The following is a 15,055-nucleotide window of genomic DNA, read 5'->3' on the forward strand; positions in this document are numbered from 1 at the left end:
TTAAATAAATCACTCTAACAGTTTTAGGATGTCAGTACAAGATTGCTCAAGGACATAGTTAACCGTTAATAATAAAAATGAGGAGAAAAGACGGTTTGCAGATCTTCTTTTGATTATTGCAAAGGAAGGTCAGATACATATCAAGGTTTCATAAATTGATCCAGAACAGTGAATTATATCAGCAGTTTAATAGAAATAATACTTAAAAGACACAAAAGCCATGCTTGGTTTATATGATACGGAAAAGCACTTTATGTGCCGCACAAAGACATTTAGGAGAGGTCAGATTTAATTACATTAATTTGTTGAATTATTTTTAACCCGCTCCTAAGTGCTGTGAATGTTTAAAATGTAGCCACACACCTTGCTGTACCTCATAAAAGTCATGCAGTAGATACAGTTATCTGTGTTAACCTGGGTAGTCACAGAGAAAGATCAAGATAGTGCTAGTTTGAACTGTCCTTTAGGGTGTGTTTCTTAACACCTCTCTCTGATGAAAGTTTTTCCTATGGTCCCTGCCTCTACAATGTCAAGTGAATTTAAAACAGACCTGAGGAATTCCTGCTGATCCATGCCCTCATAATGCTTTTTTCACTAGGAGTTGTGTTTATGTACAAATGATTTTCTTTGTTCCAGGTACTAAGAACCCAATGCCAATCCTAAATGGCTGTCTAGTTAAACTCCAGGGGGTATATTTACTAAACTGCAGTTTTGAAAATGTGGAAATGTTACCTATAGCAACCAATCAGATTGAAGTTATCATTTATTTAGTACAGTCTACAAAATGACAGCTAGAATCTGATTGGTTGCTATAGGCAACATCTCCACTTTTTCAAACCTGCAGCTTAGTAAATATACCCCCCGGAGTTTATGAGTGCCAGATGGGTGAGATTGAATTCTCATAATGCAGAATTCCTTATGATAGGAGTCCATCATCAAATAATGAGACTGCAAATGGGCCAACAAATTGGAATTAAGCTTTGAGGTTTGGAGTTCCAAAACCCTGATCATGTGTGGTATCTTGGTGTTGTCCTTGATTGTGGCTTGACACTTAAACATCTGGTTTCGGCCATGATTAAATCCTAATTCTTTAATCTTAGGAAAATAGACAGAATCAAGCATTTGATTCCCCCAGAAGGTATTATTACACTCATACATGTGTTTGTGTTAGAGATGAGCAGGCTCGGATTCCGCCGGACCCGCCGGCTATATTTACACGGTCACCATTTTGGTGTCGACATATTCACCGTCGACATATCATACCCAACCTCTCATTTTTTACAGTGCACCTCGACACAACAACTGTCTTTTTCTGTCCTGATCCTCTTTCATACACAGCAAGGGTGGGAGGGGATGTAAGAAGGGGGGTGGGGTATAAGGACAGTGTAATCTATCTACGCTTGTCCCAAGTTATGGATTCTTTCTGTTGCTGCTGAATTTCGGGATAGTGGAAGGGAATTCTGACCTTCCAGATACACATACACAAAAAGGTAATAAATCACGGGTGTTAATGGGGCAGCATGGTGGCTAAGTGGTTATCACTTCTGCCTCACAGCGCTGGGGTCATGAGCACCATTGCCTTATCTGTGTGGAGTTTGCAAGTTCTCCCTGTGTTTGCGTGGGTTTCCTCCGGGTGCTCCCGTTTCCTTCCACACTCCAAAACACATATTGGTAGGTTAATTGCCTGCTCACAAAATTAACACTAGTGTGTGTTAGAGAATTTAGACTGCAAGCTCCAATGGGGCAGGGACTGGTGGGAATAACAAATATTCTCTGTACAGAGCTGCAGAATTAGCGGTAAGTGGTGATGATGATGATGATGATGATTGTGGAAAACTCTATATTTGTGTGTATGTAATATTCTATACTTATTTAATTAAGAAGACTTAGTGGAAGATGACAGAGCGATTGTGCTAAAACCACATAAAATAGTTTGGGGTCTAGTCTTTATTACAAGTCATAAGTCAGAAAATAGCCAAAAAAAAGGTTCAGTCTCTTGCGTTGACAGGAGAAAAAGTTAGGAGAAATACGATTGTGGTAGCACATTGTAAACAAGGTCAGACTGGCCTGCTGGGGGACCAGGCTATCCCCTGTTAGGTCCTGACCCTGATCGCTCCCCTCTTCGTTGGTGGGGGGGGGAGTGGAAACCTTAAAAAAAAAAAGGCGGGAGCACAGAAAGCATGGCAGAGTGTGAAAAGGGGGGGGGGGGGGGCAAAGCAGCATGGCAGAGTGTGAAAAGGGAGGCCAATGCAGCATGACACAGGGTTAAGGGGGGCCAAGGCGGCATGGCACAGGGTGAAGCGGAGCTAAAGCAGCATGGCACAGGGTGATAAAGGGTGGCCTGGAGAAGGGGGGGGCAAGAGCAGCATGGAGGGCGCAGTGTGATCATAAGGAGGCACAGCATGTTGATGAAGGGGCACAGTAATGTGTGTGTGATGGCACAGTAGGCTTGTGGCAATGTAATGTGTGTGTGTGGTAGGTGGTGGCTAAATAATGGGTGCAATTTTGTTTGTAGGATAAAGGTGGGGCAATTTAATTTTATATGGGGACTATTAATTTAAGAGGGGTTGTTTGGGGGTTATTAATTGAATGTGGGCTGATTTTGAGGAGCATGAGGACTATTTATTAAATGTGAATATGAATAATTTAATGGCAGTGACGGTTGCGGGAAATATGTATATTTATTAATTAAATGCGATTAATTTATTGCAGGGGCTGTCTGGAGGGATACCACCATAGGTGGTAAAAGTGACAAGAACAGGTAGGACAGTCTGTCAAATGTTCTGACTCTAGTGCAGGCTTGGCTAACCTGTGGTACACCAGGTGTTGTGAAACTACAACTCCCAGCATACCCTTCCAGCAATAAGATGCTATATATTGGCAAAGCATGCTGGGGCTTGAAGCTTCACAACACTTGGAGTGCCACAGGTTAGCCAAGCCTGGTCTAGTGGGACAATTCCTATGTTTGGTGACTGTTCTTCCCAATCTAATGGGCAGGTCAAGACTGTGTACTCTTTATATATACACTGCATTCTTTATATACTACACTATGGTGCTAGCTGTACTCAGGGGCGGATCTAGAAAACTGGTGTACCCGGGGCGATTTAGGGGGGGGGGGGCGATTTAGGCCCCGTCCTTTCTAACATCTTAGGCTGCCGACGGCTGCATACTATGTGCAGGTCCGTCCAGCCGTGACAGGCAGGGACAGTGTGCTGCCCGGCTGCTCTGATTGTGTTTTAAACACAATCAGAGCAGCCGGGCAGCACACTGTCCCTGCCTGTCACGGCTGGACGGACCTGCACACACTGTGCAGCCATCGGCAGCAAGTGTCTGCTAGGGGGGCGATCGTCCCGATCGTCCCCCCCCCCCTGGATCCGCCACTGGCTGTACTTCATGGGCTGACCACACCCCCTCTAGTGTCTGGTCTCGCCTCTATGATGGCTGGCCACACCACCACTGGTGGGCCTCTAGCATTGCAGTCTCCCGGTGGGCCCTTCATGCCCCAGTCCGTGTCACTCACCGGACTGTGAGTGCTTCTTCCCGGACATTTAGGAACCGTGGCCGTCCTCCATTCTGAGGGACTGCGCATGCGCAGCCCTTTCTAAACCTTCAGTGTATGTTCCTTTAACTTAATTGGCAGATCAGGCAACACTCCCTATATTAAGCACCTGTGGTCAACACCACGTTGCCTGATCTTGGAGTCTCATTCCCCATGAGTCTCTGAAGGTGTTCCTGTGTTTCCTCGTTTATTCAGCCCAGCTGATTCCTGTGGTTTCCAAACCACTTCTACTACTGTGGTTCCCATACCACAGCTACCCTTCTGTGTATCATCGTGACTGTGAGCTGATTCCTATCCGCTGCCTCCGTGCACTACAGTCTTCTAACCACTTCTCCTACTGTGGTTCCCATACCACAGCTACCCTTCTGTGTATCATCGGGACTGTGAGCTGATTCCTATCCGCTGCCTCCGTGCACTACAGTCTTCTAACCACTTCAACTCTACCATGTATTATTGGGACTGTTAGCTGATGCCTATCCGCTGCCTCCGTGCACTACAGTCTTCCATCCACATCCACTCACCTGTTCATCATCGTGACTGTTAGCTGATTCCTATCCGCTGCCTCCGTGCACTACAGTCTTCAACCTGCAACTCGTCTATGTTTCATCATCGTGACTGTTAGCTGATTCCTATCCGCTGCCTCCGTGCACTACAGTCTTCAACCTGCAACCCGTCTGTGTTTCATCGTGACTGTTTGGCTGATTCCTATCCGCTGCCCCTGTGCGCTTCAGTCTTCAGTTCTGGTCAGCTCTCCCGTGTTTCCTTGAGACTGCTGCCACTATTGCTATCCGCTACTCTCCGTGATCAACAGTTCCAGTTCAACTCTGCTCTCCCGTGTCCCATCGTTACTGCACCTGCTGGTTGCTATTGGCTACCTCCGTGTTTCCGCAGAGACCCGCTGCTGCTACTCCTCAGCGCTACTCATCCATCTACTGCTGATCCGCTCTCCACGCTTTCCTGTGTTCCCTGCTGGTCTACCTACCTGTGCGCTGCACCTACTCGACCACCGCTTCACCCATCCAGGGACTTTGCATCCTGCCGGCCTCCTGCCGTTCAGGTATCTCTGCACTCCTGTCTGACTGCCTGCTTCTGAACCACGGTATGCATACTTCTCATTGACTGTGCTGTGTATTGCATACCTTGCTGGACTGTGTTGGTTCTCCTCTGGAGTTTGCTATCCGCTGAGTCTTTTGCCATCATTGACTGTGTTATCTCGTGCTGGATTACTTCAAGAGACTTTCTATATTGGCAGTGCTGTTCAGTCATATATACATATATATTGTGCATATTACTGTGGATCAAAGTTAAGGTGCCCGTGTATATCTTGTGTTGCAGTCTCTCCCCGTGCACCTCCTCACATATATATTCAGTGGTACAACTTGCTAGTGGCAGACCACTGATCCCTGTTTCCAGTTTCACCTGTTCCAGTATCCTCTCACATAGCAGTGGTACAACTTGCTAACGCAGACCACTGACTCCCTGGATACCTCCACTTGGATTCCATTCCTTCACTCTGACAGCGGTACAACTTGCTATCCGCAGACCGCTGACTCTCATCACCTCCTCGTTTCTGTTGGACATTCCTCCTCACTATAGCAGTGGTACAACTTGCTACCGCAGACCACTGACTACCTTCACGTGTCCTTTGTCCATACAGTTCCTCGTGTATTATTACCATCATATTGCCAGTGCTGCTAGTCATAGACTTTCCTGAGCATCTCATCATCTGCTATTTCCTGTTCCGTGATCACCCTGCTACCAGAGTACCATATTACCACCTATACTGCTCTGGTAGGCCTATCACCTGGTGATCCCTGGGTAAAGACTCCTAGTGCCCGTGACAGTAAGATCAGGCCATGACAGACCCAGATACGGAACCTACCGCTAAAGAGATGCTGCAGCATCTGGTCAGCCGTGTGGAGCAACAGGATGCTCGCCAACAGCTGTTACTTCAATGTTACCAATCGTTAACCTCCCAAGAAACATCTGGACAGACTGTTACAGCTAATATTGAAGCTCCTGTGCTTTCCTCCGTTTCCCCAGTGCCATCCCAGGTGTCTACAGCTCCTACGCTTCACCTGCCTACTCCATCAAAATATGACGGGGACCCCAAAACTTGTAGAGGTTTCCTTAACCAATGTTCAGTCCATTTTGAGCTCCAACCTCAAAATTTTTCTACCCATCGTTCCAGAGTGGCCTATCTTATCTCATTGTTTTCTGGACAAGCCCTGGCTTGGGCCTCCCCTCTGTGGGAAAGAAACGATCCAATTCTACAAGATAGTGCCAAATTCATTTCCACGTTCCGAAGTGTGTTCGATGAACCAGGTCGTGTGACCTCCGCTGCTTCCAGCATTCTTCGTTTGCGACAAGGCTCCCATACAGTAGGCCAGTATGTCATTCAATTTAGGATCTTAGCCTCTGAACTTCAGTGGAACACTGAAGCATTAGTTGCCGCCTTCTGGCAGGGGCTCTCCGATAAAATTAAAGATGCACTGACTACCCAAGAGCTTCCTTCGTCACTAGAAGATTTGATCTCTCTTTGCCATCGTGTAGATATGAGATTTCGTGAAAGAGAGTCTGAGAAAACAACGGCTGTCAAAGCACCTCTTCGTTCAACCCCTCAATTTCGTCCAGCTCCACCCTCTGTGATTCCCATGGAGATAGGACGTTCCAAATTATCTTCAGAGGAGAGGAAACGAAGAGTAAAGAATAGACTCTGTATCTATTGTGCTGATTCCACGCATATGCTCAGCTCTTGCCCTAAGAGATCGGGAAATGCCAGGCCCTAACTAGTTCTGGAGAGGTGAAGTTAGGGTCCCTGGAGTCCTCTCCATCGTCTATGAAATCTAAAGTCTGCGCTTTTGATGTTACGATTTCCTTTGCTACCAAATCCTTTGAGTCACAGGCATTGATTGATTCCGGAGCAGCAGGAAATTTCATTTCTAAATCACTAGTGAATCAATGGTCCCTACCGGTGATTACTTTAAAAACACCCATTACTGTGACGGCTATAGATGGATCACGTCTCATCAATGGTCTCATCACCCAGAGTACGTCTCCAGTAACTCTTCAGATTGGTGTACTACACCATGAAGAAATTTCGTTTTTAATTCTTCCAGTTACGACAAGTCCGATTGTCTTAGGCCTTCCATGGCTTCAGTGTCACTCTCCCCAGATTGACTGGCGCACCCCTCAAGTTACGTCTTGGGGGTCTGAATGTCACCATCGTTGCCTTTCCCAAGTTATTCCTCTTAAAGTACAGCAATCTTCCATCTCATCTTCCTCCCCGGGACTCCCTCCTCAGTATGCTTCATTTGCCGATGTGTTTGATAAAGCTCAGTCTGAACGTCTTCCTCCTCATCGTTCTTGGGATTGTCCGATCATCCTTCTACCTGGCAAGACTCCTCCCAGGGGTCGGGTCTATCCTCTCTCGTTACCTGAGACTCAAGCCACATCTGAGTACATACAGGAGAATCTCCAGCGTGGGTTTATTCGACCTTCCACCTCTCCCGCTGGAGCTGGGTTCTTCTTCGTCAAAAAGAAGGATGGATCATTACGCCCTTGTATAGATTTTCGTGGACTCAACGCCATTACTATCAAGAATCGGTATCCCATTCCGCTGATCACTGAGCTATTCGATCGCATCAAGGGAGCTCGGATATTTACTAAGTTGGATCTTCGTGGTGCCTACAATTTAATTAGAATCCGTTCCGGTGACGAATGGAAGACCTCGTTCAACACCAGAGATGGGCATTACGAATATTTAGTAATGCCCTTCGGGCTGTGTAATGCCCCCACTGTTTTCCAAGGCTTCATAAATGAGATCTTTCGGGACTTATTATATGTATGTGTCGTTGTCTACCTGGACGACATATTGATCTTTTCACAGGACCTGCCTTCTCATCACCAACATGTGGCAGAGGTCCTCTCCAGACTACGGAAAAATTCATTGTTCTGTAAATTGGAAAAATGTTCATTCGAGTTACCCCAGATTCCATTCTTGGGGTATATAGTTTCCGGAGTTGGCCTGAAGATGGATCCAGACAAAGTAAATGCTGTATTACATTGGCCTCAGCCAACTACTCTTCGTGCCATCCAGCGTTTTTTAGGTTTTGCCAATTACTATAGACGCTTCATTCAAGACTTTTCATCCATTGCATCTCCTATTGTGGCCCTGACTCGGAAAGGGGCTAATACTAAGCAATGGTCATCTGAGGCTCTCCAAGCCTTTCAAATTCTCAAAGAGTCCTTCTCGTCTGCTCCCATTCTTCGACAGCCTGATGTGACACTCCCCTTCTTCCTAGAAGTAGATGCCTCTAATGTGGGCTTAGGAGCCATTCTCTCCCAACGCTCGGAGCAACAAAAATTACATCCTTGTGCCTTCTACTCTCGGGGTCTTCTGCCCGCAGAGAAAAATTATACTATCGGGGACAAGGAGTTGCTGGCCATCAAAGCTGCATTAGAGGAATGGAGATACTTGTTGGAAGGAGCTCGCCATCCGGTGACGATCTTCACGGATCATAAGAACTTGTCATATTTGCAATCTGCCCAATGCTTGAACCCTCGTCAAGCAAGATGGTCTCTTTTCTTTTCCCATTTTGAATTAATTATAACCTTCAAACCAGCCGCTAAGAACAAGAAAGCTGACGCTCTATCTCGAGCTTTTGTGACGTCCTCTGATGTAGAAGAGGTTCCCAACCATGCTATTCTAGACCCCAAATGTATTTCTCTGGCTGCTTCATCCACCAAAATGCTACCATTTGGGAAGACCCTCGTGCCTCCTACTCTGAGGAGGAAAATCCTTTCGTGGTTCCATGCCTCTCGTTTTTCTGGACACGCCGGTGAACACAAGACCTTTGAGATTCTCTCTCGAAGTTACTGGTGGCCTTCAATGAGGAGAGACGTCAAAGAGTTTATTGCTTCCTGTGATTTATGTTCTCAGTTCAAATCCTCCCGCAGAACTCCAGCAGGGTTGCTGCGACCACTACCCATTCCGTCCAAGCCTTGGACCCATATTAGTATGGATTTCGTTACTGATTTGCCACCAAGTAAGAATCACAATACTATTTGGGTAGTGGTAGACAGATTTTCGAAGATGGCTCATTTCGTCCCTCTGTCCGGTTTACCTTCCTCGTCTACTCTGGCTGAACATTTCATTAAAGAAATCTTCCGCATCCATGGATGTCCGTCTGAGATTGTGTCAGATAGAGGAGTACAATTCGTTTCCAGATTCTGGCGGGCCCTTTGTAAAACCTTGGGCATACGATTAGCACTCTCATCTTCTTACCATCCGCAATCTAACGGACAAACGGAACGAGTCAATCAAGATCTTGAGACCTTTATAAGGATGTTCTCTTCAGCCAACCAAGACAACTGGGTAGAATTGCTTCCTTGGGCTGAATTCGCCCATAACAACATGTACCATGAGTCATCATCCAAAACTCCATTCTTTGTGGTCTACGGTCACCATCCGTCTTTTCCGGAATTTTCTGCCCTCCCGCCCACCCAAGTTCCTGCTGTGGAGACTGTTTGTCAGACCTTCAAAAATATCTGGTCTCAGGTCAAAACCTGTTTAAAGAAGACATCTAACAAATATAAGTCTTTCGCAGATAAGAAGAGGCGGGCTATTCCACCACTAAAAATTGGAGATCGTGTCTGGTTATCTACCAAAAATATTCGTTTGAAGGTTCCATCTATGAAATTCGCCCCTCGTTTTATTGGTCCATATAGGATCATTCAAGTTATCAATCCAGTATGTGTTAAACTTCTTCTTCCTAAGAATCTTCGGATTTCCAATGCCTTCCATGTGTCCTTGCTCAAACCTCTCATCATCAACCGTTTCTCGACTCCTCCCTCAGCACCGCAGCCAGTTCAAGTTCATCAGGAGGAGGATTTCGAGATTACTGAGGTATTGGATGCAAAAATTTCGCGAGGAGTTCTCCGTTTCCTCGTTCATTGGAAGGGCTTTGGTCCTGAAGAGCGCTCATGGATCAAAGCTGAAGACCTTAGTGCTCCTGCCCTTCTGAAGAAGTTTTATTCCAAAAATCCGGACAAGCCCGGTTCCAGGCGTTCTGTGCCCACCTTTAAAAGGGGGGGTACTGTCACTCACCGGACTGTGAGTGCTTCTTCCCGGACATTTAGGAACCGTGGCCGTCCTCCATTCTGAGGGACTGCGCATGCGCAGCCCTTTCTAAACCTTCAGTGTATGTTCCTTTAACTTAATTGGCAGATCAGGCAACACTCCCTATATTAAGCACCTGTGGTCAACACCACGTTGCCTGATCTTGGAGTCTCATTCCCCATGAGTCTCTGAAGGTTTTCCTGTGTTTCCTCGTTTATTCAGCCCAGCTGATTCCTGTGGTTTCCAAACCACTTCTACTACTGTGGTTCCCATACCACAGCTACCCTTCTGTGTATCATCGTGACTGTGAGCTGATTCCTATCCGCTGCCTCCGTGCACTACAGTCTTCTAACCACTTCAACTCTACCATGTATTATTGGGACTGTTAGCTGATGCCTATCCGCTGCCTCCGTGCACTACAGTCTTCCATCCACATCCACTCACCTGTTCATCATCGTGACTGTTAGCTGATTCCTATCCGCTGCCTCCGTGCACTACAGTCTTCAACCTGCAACTCGTCTGTGTTTCATCATCGTGACTGTTAGCTGATTCCTATCCGCTGCCTCCGTGCACTACAGTCTTCAACCTGCAACTCGTCTATGTTTCATCATCGTGACTGTTAGCTGATTCCTATCCGCTGCCTCCGTGCACTACAGTCTTCAACCTGCAACCCGTCTGTGTTTCATCGTGACTGTTTGGCTGATTCCTATCCGCTGCCCCTGTGCGCTTCAGTCTTCAGTTCTGGTCAGCTCTCCCGTGTTTCCTTGAGACTGCTGCCACTATTGCTATCCGCTACTCTCCGTGATCAACAGTTCCAGTTCAACTCTGCTCTCCCGTGTCCCATCGTTACTGCACCTGCTGGTTGCTATTGGCTACCTCCGTGTTTCCGCAGAGACCCGCTGCTGCTACTCCTCAGCGCTACTCATCCATCTACTGCTGATCCGCTCTCCACGCTTTCCTGTGTTCCCTGCTGGTCTACCTACCTGTGCGCTGCACCTACTCGACCACCGCTTCACCCATCCAGGGACTTTGCATCCTGCCGGCCTCCTGCCGTTCAGGTATCTCTGCACTCCTGTCTGACTGCCTGCTTCTGAACCACGGTATGCATACTTCTCATTGACTGTGCTGTGTATTGCATACCTTGCTGGACTGTGTTGGTTCTCCTCTGGAGTTTGCTATCCGCTGAGTCTTTTGCCATCATTGACTGTGTTATCTCGTGCTGGATTACTTCAAGAGACTTTCTATATTGGCAGTGCTGTTCAGTCATATATACATATATATTGTGCATATTACTGTGGATCAAAGTTAAGGTGCCCGTGTATATCTTGTGTTGCAGTCTCTCCCCGTGCACCTCCTCACATATATATTCAGTGGTACAACTTGCTAGTGGCAGACCACTGATCCCTGTTTCCAGTTTCACCTGTTCCAGTATCCTCTCACATAGCAGTGGTACAACTTGCTAACGCAGACCACTGACTCCCTGGATACCTCCACTTGGATTCCATTCCTTCACTCTGACAGCGGTACAACTTGCTATCCGCAGACCGCTGACTCTCATCACCTCCTCGTTTCTGTTGGACATTCCTCCTCACTATAGCAGTGGTACAACTTGCTACCGCAGACCACTGACTACCTTCACGTGTCCTTTGTCCATACAGTTCCTCGTGTATTATTACCATCATATTGCCAGTGCTGCTAGTCATAGACTTTCCTGAGCATCTCATCATCTGCTATTTCCTGTTCCGTGATCACCCTGCTACCAGAGTACCATATTACCACCTATACTGCTCTGGTAGACCTATCACCTGGTGATCCCTGGGTAAAGACTCCTAGTGCCCGTGACAGTCCGACACTGATTGTAAATTAATAAATGGAGCTTGCAGCATCCAAAAGAACAACTGCTGGTGCACGCGCAAGTGGGTATGGGGTCATTGAACAAATATGGTCTATCCTAGTACCCATTTACATGCTTTAAAAAAAAACAATAGTAAATGCCTGACTTTTTATGGTGGTGGGTAAGGGGCATTAGGGCATCTCCTTTAAATTTTTTGAATATATACATTGTATTTAACATTTATTCTTTGCCTGTAATTTATCAGATGCAACACACAATGGTAAAGGAAATGTATCATAAAATAAATAAATATATTTTTATATTTTGTGTCCTTTTAATAAACCAGAACAATGCAATATATTTTGTTGCAAAAAAAATGGTTTGGTTGTATGTAGTGTTTTATTCTGGCGCCTTCTGTATAGAGCATGTGGTTTAATTATAGTAGTTGTTTCTGTATTTCTGTACATTCATATAGTGCAAGCATACTAAACAACCAGCATCCTATGAAAAATAAATAAAAATAAGGCAATACTTGAATACTACAGTAAAGAAGGATATATTTAGTATGCCATGCATAAGATGGAGCACAAGGCTGTGAGAGAGTAAACTGTGTGGCATGGGAAATAAAGACACTCAAGGGGACTGATTCATTAAAGAACAGTGTGGTCAGGTCTTGAGTTCTTTAAATGAACTCCGCCGCCGAGAGGGTTGATACCCGGCGCCAGAGGCGCTATTTCACCAGCACTGGGCGTTACGTGTGTAAAATTAATGTTTAAAAGTGTTTAACAAACTAAAAAGGTAATTTAAAATGTGCGCTGCGGAGCTGGTAAAGTAATACCCGGCTCTGCAGCATTGAATGGGTTAAATTAGTGCTGACGAGAGTGAAAATGTATAATTATATATTTTAAATGAAATATGTCTATGTGTACTACACCAAAATGGTTAACTCCTGGTGCTAGGCGAAGGGAGTGTAGCAGTATGTTTAAAATGTGTATACATTAAACTAAATGTATTTGGAGGTAATGTATATTAAAAAATTTGTTCCTACCTACCTGGTGGTCCAGTGGGGACTCAGGGCTCCTTCGGCAAGTTGATACTCCTCACTCCTTTACTCGTTAATGGGGTAAAGGAGTGAGGAGTGGCTGTGCAGTGACTGCCGGAGAGATTCTCAGTGGTGCGTCTTGGATTCAAATTAATCCAGGAGAAGAAGGGCATACTGGGAAACCCAATATGTTGAAAATCACACTGGAATTCAGAGAGCTCCAGGAGTGGCAGGTCAGGGGCTGCTGCCCCGGGATCTGGCTGACTTCCCTCTAGTACTGTTTTACGGCCAGGGCAGAGAGCCAGAAACCGAGGAAACATTTTTAGGTGGATTTAACAATAAATCTCCTGTTGCTAGACAGGAGATTTAGGAGGAGTAGAGGAGGCTGAGCCCCCCTCTCCCTGGCAGCTTGCGGACATGGGGGATGTACACTCCTTCCCTGCCACTGGCAACAATATAAAAAGGTGTTAACCTCTCCAGGCTGATTCACATGCAGGTTGCATGAATCACCCTGGATTGGTTTAAGGGAAAGCAGGCTGGATTACCTCCTGCCAGTTTAGGTCTCTAAAACTGTATAAAAAGAGCCCTGTTTTACCATGTATTGTATTATACCATCTGTACTTCTGGATAATCACTAGTACTTCTATAACTAGTGTGTAAAGTTCCTTGTCAGGACCGTTGAGCAATAAACATCACTACTTTAAGATTCTACCTTACGCCTACTGCCTGCTATATCCTGTGGCCAACAAGAGCTTATTCTGTAATTATATTCTTGGCTGCCCTTAGTTGAACCCAGTGTCTCTGTGTCAACATTCTGGCCACTACCCTGCAGTCCTGATCCATAGTAAACGGTCAGGACAAACCAGCCAGCCCACACATAGAGGCGCTACAGCAGCTATACCAGCTACCCAGACGTAAGCGGTTCTAGGTGCTGGTGAAGGAGCCTCCTAGGCTACAACTATTTCGCAGTTAACATTCGCAAGTCAGCAAGTGTCTAGTGGCAGGTGAAACTAGTAGAGCAGACAGTAATAGTCGGCTACTGACGGTAAGAAAGCAACCCAAATAAACTGTATAACATCCCTTCATTCTTCTTTCCCCAACAGACTAGGTGGCGAAGCTCATCCGGTCACAAATGTAAATTCTGATACATGCTGTATTATGTGTAAAATCGCTCTGCGCATGCCCAGAACCGGACCATACTTTAGAGAATGCAGTAACGTCCAATTCATATTCGAGCACAAAGGAACCTTGCGATAGCCGGATAACCTATGATTTCATGGAAGAAATGAGGAGGGGAATGGGGGTATGCATGTAGTCAATGTACAGTAAGGGCGTTTCAGCAATGTCCGCTTTGGACATCTCAAAGGTATGTGTTTCTTTGTTGCATCACTTGCACCACTTACAGGTCTGGAGTAAGTGCAGATTACTAGTGATGACGGTGGCATATACGTGCTAGAATATGTGTTTGCAATCAGGAGCATTTGTGAAAAAGCATTTTACTTACAGTAGACACTAATAACAACTAGGGGAGGGCTGGCAAATTTTAGCCCCGGGGGGCAAGACTCGACTCAGCAGCCTATTTTCATGGGAGAAAAATGCAGGTGGCCCAGTAGCCCAGCCCAAAATAATTCACTATGGGATCGGACCGGCCCCCTGGCTCCCTGCCTCCCAGCCCAGCCTGCCCCTGATAACATCCTAATAAATATATTTTATGGGAAAAACAAAAGAAAAAAACTTTTCACATTAATTTAATTTTCTTTCTTTTTATGTGAGTTTTTTTTGTACTTTATATTCTACATATGTATTGGACATATCCGGCAGCGTATTGTCTGTCGTAGCAGAGAGTACCTAGACCAACAAGAGACGTCGGACCCGGAAGCCGCACTTCCGTGTTCGGCGGTCACATGACCGCTAATACCTGGGCGAGGAATTCAAACAGGGCTTGCTATAAAAATATCGCTCTGACACTTGGCAAGTGTCAGAGCAACTTACCTGTTCCTGGCTCCTGATCCCTGTTCCTACTAGTGCCTGCTCCCAGTGTATTTGACCTTCTGTGTACCGACCCGGCTTGCTGACCTTTCTGGATCTGCTTTACCTGTGTACCGACCCAGCTTGCCGACTACTCCGATTGCCTGTGCCCCTGACCCGGATTGTTTGATGTTTCTCCCTCTACGCGCATATCTGCCATACCTGTTTACCGACCCGGCTTGCTGACTACTCTGATTGCCTGTGCCCCTGACCCGGATTGTCTGACGCCTCTACTACCTTCTCGCTGCACCTGCCTCTACACTACTTCTTGAGGCGAGCCTGAGGGCCGCAACCTGCGTCTCCCGGCAGCTAAGCCCATCCCGCCTTGCGGCGGTTCTTGGTGAACACTGGGGAGTTCGTTAGACTCCGCACCTCAGGTAAGCCAGCGCTTATCAAGAATAGTCCAGAATCCACTTAATCCGTTACATTTGCATGCCTTCATGAATCAGTCCTTAGGCGTGCACAGCAAAG

This window comes from Mixophyes fleayi, chromosome 3 (genome assembly GCF_038048845.1).
Source record: "Mixophyes fleayi isolate aMixFle1 chromosome 3, aMixFle1.hap1, whole genome shotgun sequence".
Lineage (NCBI taxonomy): Eukaryota > Metazoa > Chordata > Amphibia > Anura > Limnodynastidae > Mixophyes > Mixophyes fleayi.